Raw genomic sequence first — 13,173 nt, forward strand, 5'->3', positions numbered from 1 at the left:
TAGTAACACATTTATATAAAGTGTGTCTTTTGTTTATTTTAAGAAACAAAGCACTACTCATTTCTTCACAGACTGGTAACCGTGTGGTGTAGTGAAATTTCTTTGTAGATTTATGTTTGGATGCAGACCTGTGATTTTAGTAACTGTTTTGGACCCCCGAGGATCACGGTGAAATACTGGGTGATCCCATCTTGCTGAGCAGTAGGTTCCTCACGCGCCGACACACACACGCACACACACACGCACGCCTGGAGCTGCCCCACTCTCTGCAGATAAGACCTTCACAGTGCTGCGGATACTAATGGCAGCACAGAGGAAGTCGGCTGACATGCCTTCACTCGCTCGCTCTCTTCATGTGCCTGTGTTCGCGTACAAGTCTGAGCGGATCCATGTGGGTGAACTCTGAGTTTGCTGTGTTTCGTCATACTGCTCATGTCCCCTATGTTAACTGTGCCTGTCATTTTACCTCTGTTTTCTGCATTATCTGTGTCTGCCATATTGCCTTTGTTCCCTGCTGTAGATGTATCTGCATGTTGCCTTTGTTCCCTGTATTAGCGATATCTGCCACGTTGCCGGTCATTCCTGCGTTAGCTGTGCTTGCCTGTGTTTCTGTCTCCCCTGTCCCTGGTGCAGCCTGTATGTGGAGAATGAATGAACTGGTGTGGGGGCCACACAGAACAGCTCAGCACTATTGTCCTCGGGCAGATAAAAGGAGCAGTTTGCCCAGTGCCCCCGCACTCCTCCCGTGCCACCAGGGCAGTGCTCTACTAGTCCCCAGGGCCGTGGGACACACAGTGGCCTATTTGTCACGAGAATCAGACCTTGTGCCAGGCTTAGGGGCCTACAGGGGAGGGGGGCTAACACAGGGGCCATCCAGTCTGATACTATATGATACTCAGAGGCTTCACAAAGCACAATGGCGGCTTAAGAGAATGACGTCTGCATGCACAGTCGCGGTCAGGAGGTCTCTGCGTGGGACTCATGGTCGCGGTCAGGAGCTCTCTGCATGGGACGCCCGGTCGCGGTCAGGAGGTCTCTGCATGGGACACCCGGTCGCAGTCAGGTCTCTATACGGGACACACAGTTGCGGTCAGGTGGTTTCTGCATGGGACGCCCGGTCGCGGTCAGGTCTCTATACGGCATGCACGGAAGCAGTCAGGAGGTCTCTATACGGGATGCACGGTTGTGGTCATGAGGTCTCTGTCAGCATGGTCAAGGTCAAGCTCCATTTTGCTTCCCACTGGATGGATGAACTCACTAAAGACCCTCTTCCTCCTAACACTTTACAAGGTGGCGAGGGACTTATATGTCATAAAACAGGAGTCTAATTCTTTCAGAACTGAAATAAAAGTCAGTTTGATTTAATGGCCCCAAGGCAGCAGAATGAAGACTCTGTTAAGCAGTTACGACTGACTTGTCTGATCACGGGGAGCCTGGAATCAGGTGGGAGCGGAATGACACAGAATCGGCGTGCGCTGGACCTCCGTGTGTGTGGGGGGTGACACACAGATGCCCAGCTACAGCATCGGCATGTGTCTGAGTGTGTGCACCCCCTCCCCAGCAAACTCCTGCAGCTTATAACGGCAGCTGTGAGATCGCCGGTAGCAACAGCAGCGGGCCCCCCATCGCCACGTGGGCGTGTGAATGAGCGGAAACGAGGGACTGTCCACCGAAGGTCTGTGTGAGGGCCGGCGGATGCAGAGCAGCAGTCGCATTCTCTCCTGCTCCGATTGCCGGTAACAAGTCGGCAAATAAGCGGACAGTAAAACAAACTCAAAGGATGGAGACTCTGCCTGTCATCGGCCTGCCTGCCACACACACACACACACACACACACACACACACAGGAAACCTCTGCACTCAAACGGCAAGCAAAACAAAGAGAAAGTGAAAGTGCTGGTTATGACGCAAAACTGTCAGCAAATTCCTCAGCGGGATAACAGCGGATGCACCCTTGCTGTCAGGTAGCCACGGATCTGGTTACTGGGAGGCTGGGGCGTGGGATTGGTTCAAGGAAGACGGATCGTCAATACTTATTGTTATTGTCATCACACACTTCCCTGTCAGGGGCCCTACGTGGGTGTGGAAAACAGCTCAACATGTCGCATCTTCCGGTATCATTCACCTGCGCTAATGTGCCTGCGGGAAGCTGGGATTTGGCCCATAAGGCTGCTGGGTCACCCTGTCGATTGGGAAATTCTACTGGGCCCTTGAGGATGGAGTCATCGAGCATAAACATAATTAGTACAAATATTTCTCTTTGAAACCATGGGTTAATGAGCAGAACAAGTGTCACCTCATGCATACTGTAGGATTACGTTTGACACCTTGTTTAACTTGAAGGGCAATTCTCATCTCACCCAAAAAGACGTTTTGAGCAAAGCAAATAGAACCAGCTAGGCTCAGCAGTCTCATCTGAGGTGACGGCATTCCTGCTGACCTCATGCGGGCGTGTTGTTTATCTACTATTCTTCATTCATACTGAAACTGCACCAAAATTGTCACGTGACATTGAACAGGATAGAGAAAAGTATATTACTCTGTGCTGGTCTGCAGTCTGCTCAGTGCATTGTGTTTGGCTGGCCGTGGTTCCAAAGCGAGTGATGGTACATGCCAGGAAGCCCTTGAAGGAATCCCTGGCCAGATCTTCTTTGGCCTTGATTGTGTGTATGTGGAGATCAGAGTGTCTCAGAAGGGTTTTGCACTCAGGAGCATTGTCTGGCTTTTATTGTCTTTGTTGAAACTTGATGGTATCACAGCCTGAGACGATCACATGTTCCAGTCATTGGTCATGTGACTGAAATGCCGCTTTCCTTTCAGAAGGTCATGTGGTATTTGCCGCCCATCAGGTCTCTGTTTCGATGGAGGACTGGCACATGCAGGAGTACCTGACCCTCGGGGCCTGAGAAGCACAGGCTGCCCTCCTGTGACGATGACAGGGATGCAGGATGTTTTTCCTCTTTCACACGGTACTTTACATGAGATGACATGAGGAAAGCAGTGAGCGGCTGTGCTTGATCGCAGTCTGATGCATCTCCCCATGTCACACCTCAGCCAAACTGACCCAGGGCTGCGGCAATGAGCTCTTAGTATCTCAGGTCTCTTAAAGGAGCAGGTTAAAATGGCCCCTGAGTACGTAAATGTGATTTCGGGAATCAAGATGAAGTAAAACCTTATACCTGACAAACTTAGAAAAGCCCTCTACGTGATTTCAGGCTTTATTGAGCAACCCACTTCCTGGAAGTGCTGTTTCATAACAAACCACTTCTCCTCTGAGCCATTGCTCTAGGTGTGACTGTCTCTGAGATCAAAAGTCAAGGAGGAGAGTCTGGGCCTCTCGAGTTCCATGGCGAATCGGGGAAGGTGTGGCCTGGAATGGTCATGTGAGCATGGAGGGACATGTGTTGGGGACATGGAGTGACAATGCAGCCACCCAGTCTGCAATTGTCCCTGTGTCGCACTTTGTCCCCAGCCTGTCGCTGGACTCATCTGCCATGCTCACTCTGGGACTGAATTTCCCAGTTACAGCAGGAGGAAGTGGGACCAGCCATTGTGACATCCCCTGCGCTACGTGCCCTGAGAGAATACGGGCGTTCCAAGGATAGTGATGGTTCCTATGTCGCCTCCTCTGCCTGTCTGTCCACCTGTCTCTCTGTCTACCTGCCTGTCTGTCCACCTGTCAATCTGCCAGCCTGTCCACCTGTCTCTCTGTCTACCTGCCTGTCTGTCCACCTGTCAATCTGTCCATCTGTCAGTCTGTCCACCTGTCAATCTGTCCATCTGTCAGTCTCTCCACCTGTCAATCTGTCAGTCTGTCCACCTGTCAATTTGTCCATCTGTCAGTCTGTCCACCTGTCAATCTGTGCATCTGTCAGTCTGTCCACCTGTCAGTTTGTCCATTTGTCAGTCAGTCAGTTTGTCCATTTGTCCCTCGACAGAGCTGCCTGCAAGGTGCCTCTCCATCTGCACTCCATCCACCTTCACCGAGCCTCCTGTCTCCCCTGCTATCCCCCCTCTCTTATTCCGGTCGGGCTCTGCTGACGTGCGTCATCTTCGCCCACACGTTACACGTTAACATCTGAAAATGGAGTGTGAACCCTCCACAGGCCGTAGACCCTCTGGGTGCTTGTCCCTGGAGCCCTGGGCCCGGGCCCCCTCCCCCGAGACAGAAATAGAGCCTGCGACTGTGTGACTAACATGCTAATTACAGAGGTGGGCTTTGTGACGCACCGCGGGAAGGACGGCGGCGAGCAGCTTTTTATTTTTCATGTTCTGGTTAGTTGCCCCCCACCCCCCCCTTTGCCATTTCTACTGCTGTTGGCTTTACTTCCTGGACCTGGAGGACAAATCTGAGGTAAACTGGGGGGGGGGTTCCATGGCTTATTCTGTGCTTGTGATCAGAAAGCTGCAGGTTTAATTCCTGTGGTTGACAGAGTGGATCTGTGAGCAAAACCCTCATCCCACTCCCCCCCCCCCCCCCTCCACCAAACCTACTTTGTACTGGATGGAGGGATGGATACCTTATTTATATCCATGGGGAAATTCTGTAAAGTAATGCATATGCAAGTAAAATATAAATAAACATAAATAAACTGCCACTGAGAGCACAAAGCAGTCTGGAAGTCTGCCGATTGGCTGCCGATTGGCTACGGACGCGCTGTTGTCGGTAGCCCAGCCGCGGTGGTTGTGCCGTGCCCTTGGGCGGCACCTGCACCTACAGCCGCGGGGAATCTGGGAAGTTTCGGCACCAGCGGACTCCCCAGGTGGGGAAATACCGCATGACAAATGCCTCGACGTGGCCACGTGTTCCCCGAGTCTCCTCCCCCTCGTAACGCGGTCAGCACCGTGAAGTCACGAGTGATCAACGGGAGTAATTCAGGACGTGGCCTCCCTCAAGTCATTGGATGTTCCTGTCAGCCTGTTTTGCGTTCGTCAGGGAGTGTTTGAGGGACACGCTGTTAAGAATCCGGGAATCGCCCACCGTAGAAACCTCCCATGCCATTGAGTTTCACCCAGAGCGGTGCGTGCCGCCTGCTCCCCGTCACCTGAATAATTACAGACCTGGTGTGTACTTCCTCATTTCACATCTTCTGTTGTTACGGCCCTCTCTCTGGCATAACTGACGGTAACAGCAAAAAAAAGCAAAATGCTCAGCAGTGGAGCAAACTCCGTTTTGCTTCCAACTCGGGCAGTATGTCAAACAGGTTTCGGCTGGAAATCAGTGTGTTGTTATGGTTGTGCTGCCCTGAAGCCCAGAGCTGTGGACCGCAGGGCAGGGAGTTCCCTAATTCTCGTCATGGCAGACCGCACCCGATCTCTACACTTTCTAGAATGTGTTCTGTGACCACTACACCCCCTGCTGGCCTAAGGAGGTTCTTGTTTCCTGGCCTTCCCGGAAAGGGCCTCAAGCAAACGGTCCTTTGAGGCAGAATTAGTTATAATGGGCCCCATCCGGCCTGCTGTCCCCCAAGTCCTGTTCAGGACTTTCATCTGGGCAAATCGAGGCAACAGTTATCTCACATAATGGCAACTGCAGACGCAGATTTATAAACACATGCTCGTTCGTATCAATACGCCCACGTGGGGTTGCGACTTCACTCCAGGGTGCACCCATGATATATCAGTCAGCCTGGATCTGATCTTTCCATCTTCAGCTTGGCATCATTACTGAAATGTGAGATCAGCTATTTCCCAAGGGCCCCCCAGTGCTCCAGCCCCTGTAAGAGTCTTAGGGGATGCGATTCTATTGGTACATCAAGTATGGAGGAAGGGGGGTGGGAGTACGTAACAACCCATGTAACTTACTTATAGGTTATATTGAATTGTTTCGTGGCTGACCACTGACTTTGAAGTGGCGTAGTTCCTCCTAGTGGGTCCGTCCCCACAGGACAGTGTGGTGACATGCTTTGGGGTCCGTGGTCTTCAGCCAGTAGGGTGACATATTAGCTTCTGCTCAGCCACAGTGTGGTCCTGTAACAGGAAGTCAGGTTTACGGCTGACAGGCCATCTCAGCCCCTCCCACCCCCATTATGGTGGTTCTCCGCTCTGATTGGTCTTCACACGTCGGTCAGTCTCCCCCAATGCAGCTTAGATAACAGCCGGATGTAGACAGACATCTAACGTGTTGTTTTTTTCGTTTTTTTTTTTCTTCTTTTTTTTTCGCTTGGCTTGTTTAGACGTAGAGCGGCGTGGGAAGATGGCTGGGAGTGTCCCTCACCAAAAGCCCGCTGTGATAAAAGATCTTTGTTTTCTAGGAGAAGAACAACAAGAATGGTCCACAGAATGCATCAGTGTTGACAAGGAAATCGCCCAGGGAGTAACTGCATCCCACCTTGTGGAGAGTTTCGATGCATGTCCATCCCAGAGAGTTCAGGAAGGGCTCCGAAATATCATCTCTAATAAATGGCTGTGAGGCTTTATCTCCGCTTTTCCCTATTACTCCTTTTCCTGTTTCTATGTTGTTACATAACTGTCCTCTTGTATCCAAGGTAACACTTAAAACTATACACAGCCCAATTATGCTTATGGACCCAAATCAACAGTGCAACAGCAGGGACCCGTCAGGGCTTGAACGCACTACCCATCTGAGCACCGAACAACTGTACCAACTGTTGCCTGCCTGTCTTGCCCTGGCTGTGGACAGCTGCTCTCTCTCGAGTGAATCTTACGGCTTGTCGCTTTGCCTTTGAGGTGATTTTCTCCGCACTTCCTCATCTGAGTTGAAATTATGCACTGCTGTGCAGTTTTTTGTTCCTCTATAAAAGGTCTGAGTAATCACATCACATCCCTAATCATCCCTGCCGTGCCTGCCTGTCCCTGCGTAACCTCCGCGCACTCAGCTCTGTCAGGGTTAGGCCTCATTTGACAGTATACCAAACGCCTGGCCATCTCCAGAGATGCATTCTTACCTCTTAATTCATTTCTGACAGTCATGTGCCATTGGATACATTTAGTCATGTGACTCTCACACCAGGCTCATGTTCACGGGTTTGGGATGGACTCTGTCCCTTTATACAATGGAAGAGGAAGTGGTTCCAGGAGGGAAAAAGGAAAACCCGAATGAGCCAACCAGAATGTGAGGACGAGACTTTGTTCAGTGACTGTCAGAAAATTATATTGTAAAGTTTCACAATATGTATTTTGGGGATTCATCATAGTACGTTAAAGAATTGAAAATAAAACCACAAAACATCCTTTTATGATTATCATTTAGAGCTTACATCACTGGGGTTGTGTCATGCGCTAAGAATGCTCAGTGTTGAACATGACTGCCAACGAGTTCCAGCAATCCCGACATGGGTGTCTTTCAGCCATATTGGTGGAGACATTTTGTGTGAGGCCTTGTCAGCCATTTTGGTGGACTTCTCTTTAGGGCATGTTAAATGAGGATGTGTTTTAGGACTCTAGGAGTAAAAAAAAGAAAAGAAAATCCTGTTGGCGATGTCAGAGGAGTTACGTGTAACTGTTGTTCACTTTGGAGTGAGGCTCTTTTTATATATTAAGTTTAAATGTTAGGATGCTGGTCAGAAGGTTGCTGGTTCAAATCCTAGGGTCACCTGAGTAATATCACCATTGAGCTCTTGAGCAAGACCCCCGACTGCTGCAGGGACAGGTTGCTCCCCCTTTCTCAGTCGTACGTGGCTTTTGATATAAGCACCTGCTAAATAAATCAAATGTAAACATGAGAGGGTTGTGCTGAACAGTGCAGTAGTAACTGACACTTACGGCCGCCTGTATACTTCCACGGCTTGTTCCCTTTTCCTGTAACCGAAACGTGTGCTATCCTTGACCACAGGGTGGTGTGGAGACGTGGGATTCCTCCAGCCCGCAGTTATTTCTGGATCCAGGAAACTGAGAACTTGCCGCAGTTTATGATCTTAGCTGTGAAGGAGAAACAGAAATAATTTTTCAAAGCCTGTAATTGTAAGTTTTCTCAGACATTCAGGAAAATTATTACAAAATATAACTGTGGAATGAAGCGGTTCTTCATGTGGTAGATGCATTCTTTGTAGCGTTGTCACATGTACACATGTAGAGTCCTGCCAGACTATGAGAGTGGCTAAATCTCATGGACACCATGGCGCAGGACAGAAGCCTGGGGCATCTTGGACATTTCGGCATGTTCTGACGAGGAGCAGAAACCAGGGTTGAGGTGAAGACTCACACACACATACAGGGACAACAGCCTGCACACACGGACACTGGCCCTGGATGGGGGCGGGGCAAGGTGAGGCAGCTGCACTGTCACTGGACACCGTGAATGCAGTGAAACCTCAAAATTCTAAGGAGTAACTCATTTATGTGTGTAACTACATGCACTTGCTCTGCACATGCACATCTGCAGTCAAATCTCAAAATCACTTCCGGTAACCATCATCTGAGTAACTGTCTGAGGGTGTTTTTGAATACACACGAACGCCCACAATGACCAGTCATCGCGAAGTGCCCCATGCCCCCTACTGGCTGTGAGCCGGCACTGCATTCAGGCAGGCCAAGTCTTAAGCAAAGAATGAAGAGCTCTTGGGGGAATCTCGACATGGAGTCTTCCTCTCTGTTACCCTTTAGCCATTAGCTAATGCTAAGTCTCTGGAAAACTGCGAGGAGTGTGTGTTTTGGATGCAGAGCTAAGTCTGACTTTGACTGCAAACTCCTATCTCGGATGGAAAGGCAATCAGCTGGGTAACAAACCCAAACTACCACGGAGTGATGAAAACTGGTGATAAATGTTTTACTATTGCTGTTGTTTTTGCAAAAGAGCTGGCATTTCGCTGAGAAGCTCCACGCAGCCTTTCGCTCAGGTTCTTCCATCCTTGCAGGGACACTCTTGTGTAAATGTTCCTGCCTTAAGACAGTGAAAGCAGACAGACCGTGTTGTGTAATTAGCAGTGACTTAGTCAGTCTCACTGGCGCGCTTCATCATTTAAGCTTTTCTGATGCGTTTCTGAGCTCACCGGTGACAGAAACATTGCTAGGGGAACCACAAAGTTCCCTTCAGGGCAGATACCCCGCAGGTGGTTGGTACCATTCATCCCAAGCCATCAACAACCTCATTTACGGTAACCCTGCAGCCGGAAACATCTTTCGAGTTTGTGGGCTTGGGGTGAAGAGGAACCAGCTCCACCCAGACGTTAGGGTAGTTACGTGCTGAGCCCCTGGACAAGTTCTTGGGTGGCCCCATTATCTCCTCACCATGACGACGAAAATTACAGCCATTGGAATGCAGGCTTCCTGTTCCTCAGACAAGTGATCCGTGCTGCAGTTTACGCTAACGTTACATAACTCCACCTACACATGTCACCAATCACATACCAGTGGTCTGATACCCAGTATGCATTGTGCCTGTGTCTATGCCCAGACCTCAAGCACATCAGATTCATTCCGTGAAAAACCACAGACTTAGACGTCCAGCACCTCATGATCATGATGCTAATGTCATATATCGACAGTCCTAACTCTATGCTGCAAATCCTTTCACAAGTATAAAGGAAATAATAGTCATTCACTATCCATTAACAGGCATATATCACCTTAGTTATATACAGTATTATCAAGCAGTTAAGGTGGATTGAAACCAGCTCATTACACAACGAGCACATACCATAGTGAAGGGTCGTGTACCACCAGGGACAGAGTTTGAATTTTGACTTTATGCAACACCCTCTTATCTCCTGCTCTATTATGTCTTCTGCTTGGGTAGTTCTGCATTTCTCTTCTGTCTCTCTTTTTCTTATCTTGCTTTGTTTTTTTTTTGTTAAAAGACTTGGGCAGCACTGAAACTCCAAAGAGAGGCGCCGGACCCGATTGCTTAGCAACCACAAAGGTTTCTGCCGGCCCTCTGTCGAGTGACAGGGGATATCTGTAGGTGAAGGTGCTTTTTCTGCAGTACGTTGGGGGACACCCATGTGACCTGAACGTTGTGGGGCAGGCCCCGTCCTTTCCCAGTAGACTTTTGGTCTTTCTATTGCGTGTTCAGTTTGTCCAGTTTCTGCTCAGGGATTTACTGACCAGAAACCAAGGTATGAGCTCATTTATATTCAGCAAACAGCTCCCAACAACATCTCACATTCCAGCTACTGACACATGAGTGAAGGGGTAGGTCAGGGGGTGAAGCACTGGATCACCATGGGAGGTCAGGAGGTGAAGCACTGGGTTACTGTGGGTGGAGGGTGGGGGGCTGAGACTTTAGTGATGGGTGAAGGCAATAAAACATTAAGTTCGGTCCAGTTGAAGATATTCTGGGCTTCTCATCCCTTCCAGTGAGTTCAGCTCCCACTGTCTCAAACAAACATCACACGAGGTCAAAGGTCACCTCCTGGCTGAACCTGGAGCTTTAAAGTGCTCCACCTGCACTTACCTCACCAGGTGAGTGATACTCAATCTCCCCTCACACCTGTTTGGTTTGACCTCCAGGTCTGGGACATCACACAGGGGAAAGTCTTAGGGCGTAAGTCTATCTAGATGAACAAAAATCATTTTAGGTCAAACGTTCAAGGTAAAACTGTTGGCAGATGGAAATATTTCAGTCACGCTCAAGAGACTAGTTTCTAGCCTGAGGAGACTTTAAGCTCATGGTCCAAGCTGTAAATTTCAGTCAGAATGAAGAGGAGTTTAGTCTGCTTGAAATGTGCGATATATCACAAGTTTTTACATAATGAATATTGATATCAGCGATGAGTCATTAATAGTCTTGTAAATGATTTTATTTATATGCCGCAGAAGAGACTCTGACTTTGACAGCTGCCACTTTTAATTATCTCCACCACTCGCTTGCTAACTGCCCATTTGTTCTGCTAAATTGTTGCTGCCAAATCGGAAGTGAAATGTCGTCCGAGAAAAGGGGGACAGGAAAGAAGAGAAGAGGAAGGAAGGAGAGCTTCAGCAGAGCTCTAACTGGGGGACCAGAGAGGCGGAAACGCTCGTCTGCAGAGCATTCGTGTTGCCATGTTATCGTGACTAAGCGGCCTCATCATCACGAGCTTCAGACAGGGAGGTCGCTAGCTGAAGAGGAATCGAGGGTAAAGGTGAAATCTTAACCTGTGATATAAATATCTTAACTCACATCACTAGGGTGAGGATGATAGCAGGAAGAAGGACACACATGAAGTAGGCCTGATAGCGCAGAATAGACATGGTAACATAGAGTAGGCCTGTTACTGTGGAATAGACATGTTGGTATGGAGCAGGCCTGTTTGTGTGGAATAGACATTTTAGCATAGAACAGGTCTGTTAGTGTCTATTAGGTACATTAGCATAGAGCAGGCCTGTTAGTGTTGAATAGGCATATGAGCGTAGGGCAGGCCTGTTAGTGTTGAATAGGCATATGAGCGTAGAGCAGGCCTGTTAGTGTGGAATAGGCATATGAGCGTAGAGCAGGCCTGTCATCCTGAAATAAACCTATTAGCAGGCTTGTTATCCTGGAATAAACATATTAGCATGCAGCAGGCCTGTCAATCTGGAACAAATATATTAGCATACAGTTGTTCAATACTGGCAGCATGTGTGTCGGCCTGCATCAGGTTAGCCTGTCCCATTCTTTCATACATAAAGGAGTGTTAGCGTTAAAAAAAGGCTTTCACTATATCAAGGGCTTTAACTTTGGTATAAACTTCAGCATGACCTTTGACCTCAGCTTAGACTAGTCAGTTCGGTTGAAGCTGCTGTTTTTCGCAGAACAGCCCTGCTCATGTTGTGTCCTGAACTGCGTCTCTGGCTCAGTGTTTCACAATATGACCACCAAATACCTGGATATGTTATGAAACTGTTCCTTGGAGCTTTTCGTCGTACGCGTATGATGCGCAGAAAGCGATGCTAAGTGCTGCGTCTGGAGAGATGCAGAAGTTCACTGGAGACCGGAGATGGGAGATGGAGTAATAGGACCCAACTCCCCGGCATCTGCGCAATCAGCAAGCATAAAGGGGCATTTCCATCCAAACGGCTGCCTTCTCTGATGAAATTAGATGTATTTACATTATATTCCCTGTGATTCAGAGCCCCGCGTTTGGCGGCTGAAGCGGAACAGAGCGAACATTGCAGCATATGAAGGGAACCTGGAGTCTCTTTCACAGGCTCCCAGCATTGTGCCACCCAGCCTTTGTTCCCTGGTGCTATAAAGGCGGCTGGATGTGCCTTTGAAATGCAACATGTATAACCTTGGGAATAGTAATGAGAAAATGTGGAAATACATTTAGATACGCAAACACACTCGCATGCGGTGATTCTGTATGTCTGAGGGCACCTTGACACCACAGTAAATTAATTCTAACCCCAACAAAACCATAGGTAGACGCTGATGAATTGGATGAGATCGAGGCAAGACTGGTAGTGATCACCACCACTCAAAACACACATCTATATGCATGGCCCCCCACAAGGTCTGTCCCCCCCGTAGGGCACAAGCAGTTACTACACTAGAAGTGGGAGGGGGACTTTTTGAACGGGGCCCCACAAACACCAAAATGCCCCTGCCAGGCACACCGTCACACGCCAAGGTAGCCCAGATTTCACCATGATCTTGCTCCGAGCCCGATAAACATGATGGACACAGACGGAGCCGAGAAACACAATGTCCCACAATGCTCCTGTGGTTACTGATCTGGGTGTCTGTCATAAGACTTTCAGCCGTGGGCAGAACAGGTGAGCAACTCTGCAGCGGTAGCGGTACATGGCATCATTACCCACGATGCCTTACTTTGGGGTCATAGGGTGGATGAATTCCTGCGCCTTGCCAGCGATTATGTCATCCTGTGGGTGACTCACAGCTCAGATGCACCATACTGAAGGTATACATCAGAGAACGAATGCAGGTGATAGAAATGACACTGGTTAGGGGGCTCGCTTTGTACTGCACTGGGCTGCCTTCTGCTGTACAATTCTTGTCTGATTTGCCAGTCAGTCTTGACTGGGTACACAAATGTGTTCTGGACTGTGGGCTTTTTTTTTTTACTGCATCGATGTACCTACAAGACAGTACGCCCACGCATCATTTACTGTGATTGTATCAGAGTCGGGGGTGCAGTTGGCTGTGAGTCACCACCTGGCTGATTATATACCCCTGACTAGACCGGCTTCAGCTGAACCACAGGTAGAACGCATAGGCCTTCAACAACCTCTCATCGAATCCTTTCAGCAAACGCTGGTGGCAGGCGGGCTGGAGAGCACTCTCACGCTGAAGAT

Source organism: Brienomyrus brachyistius, chromosome 17 (genome assembly GCF_023856365.1).
Source record: "Brienomyrus brachyistius isolate T26 chromosome 17, BBRACH_0.4, whole genome shotgun sequence".
NCBI lineage: Eukaryota > Metazoa > Chordata > Actinopteri > Osteoglossiformes > Mormyridae > Brienomyrus > Brienomyrus brachyistius.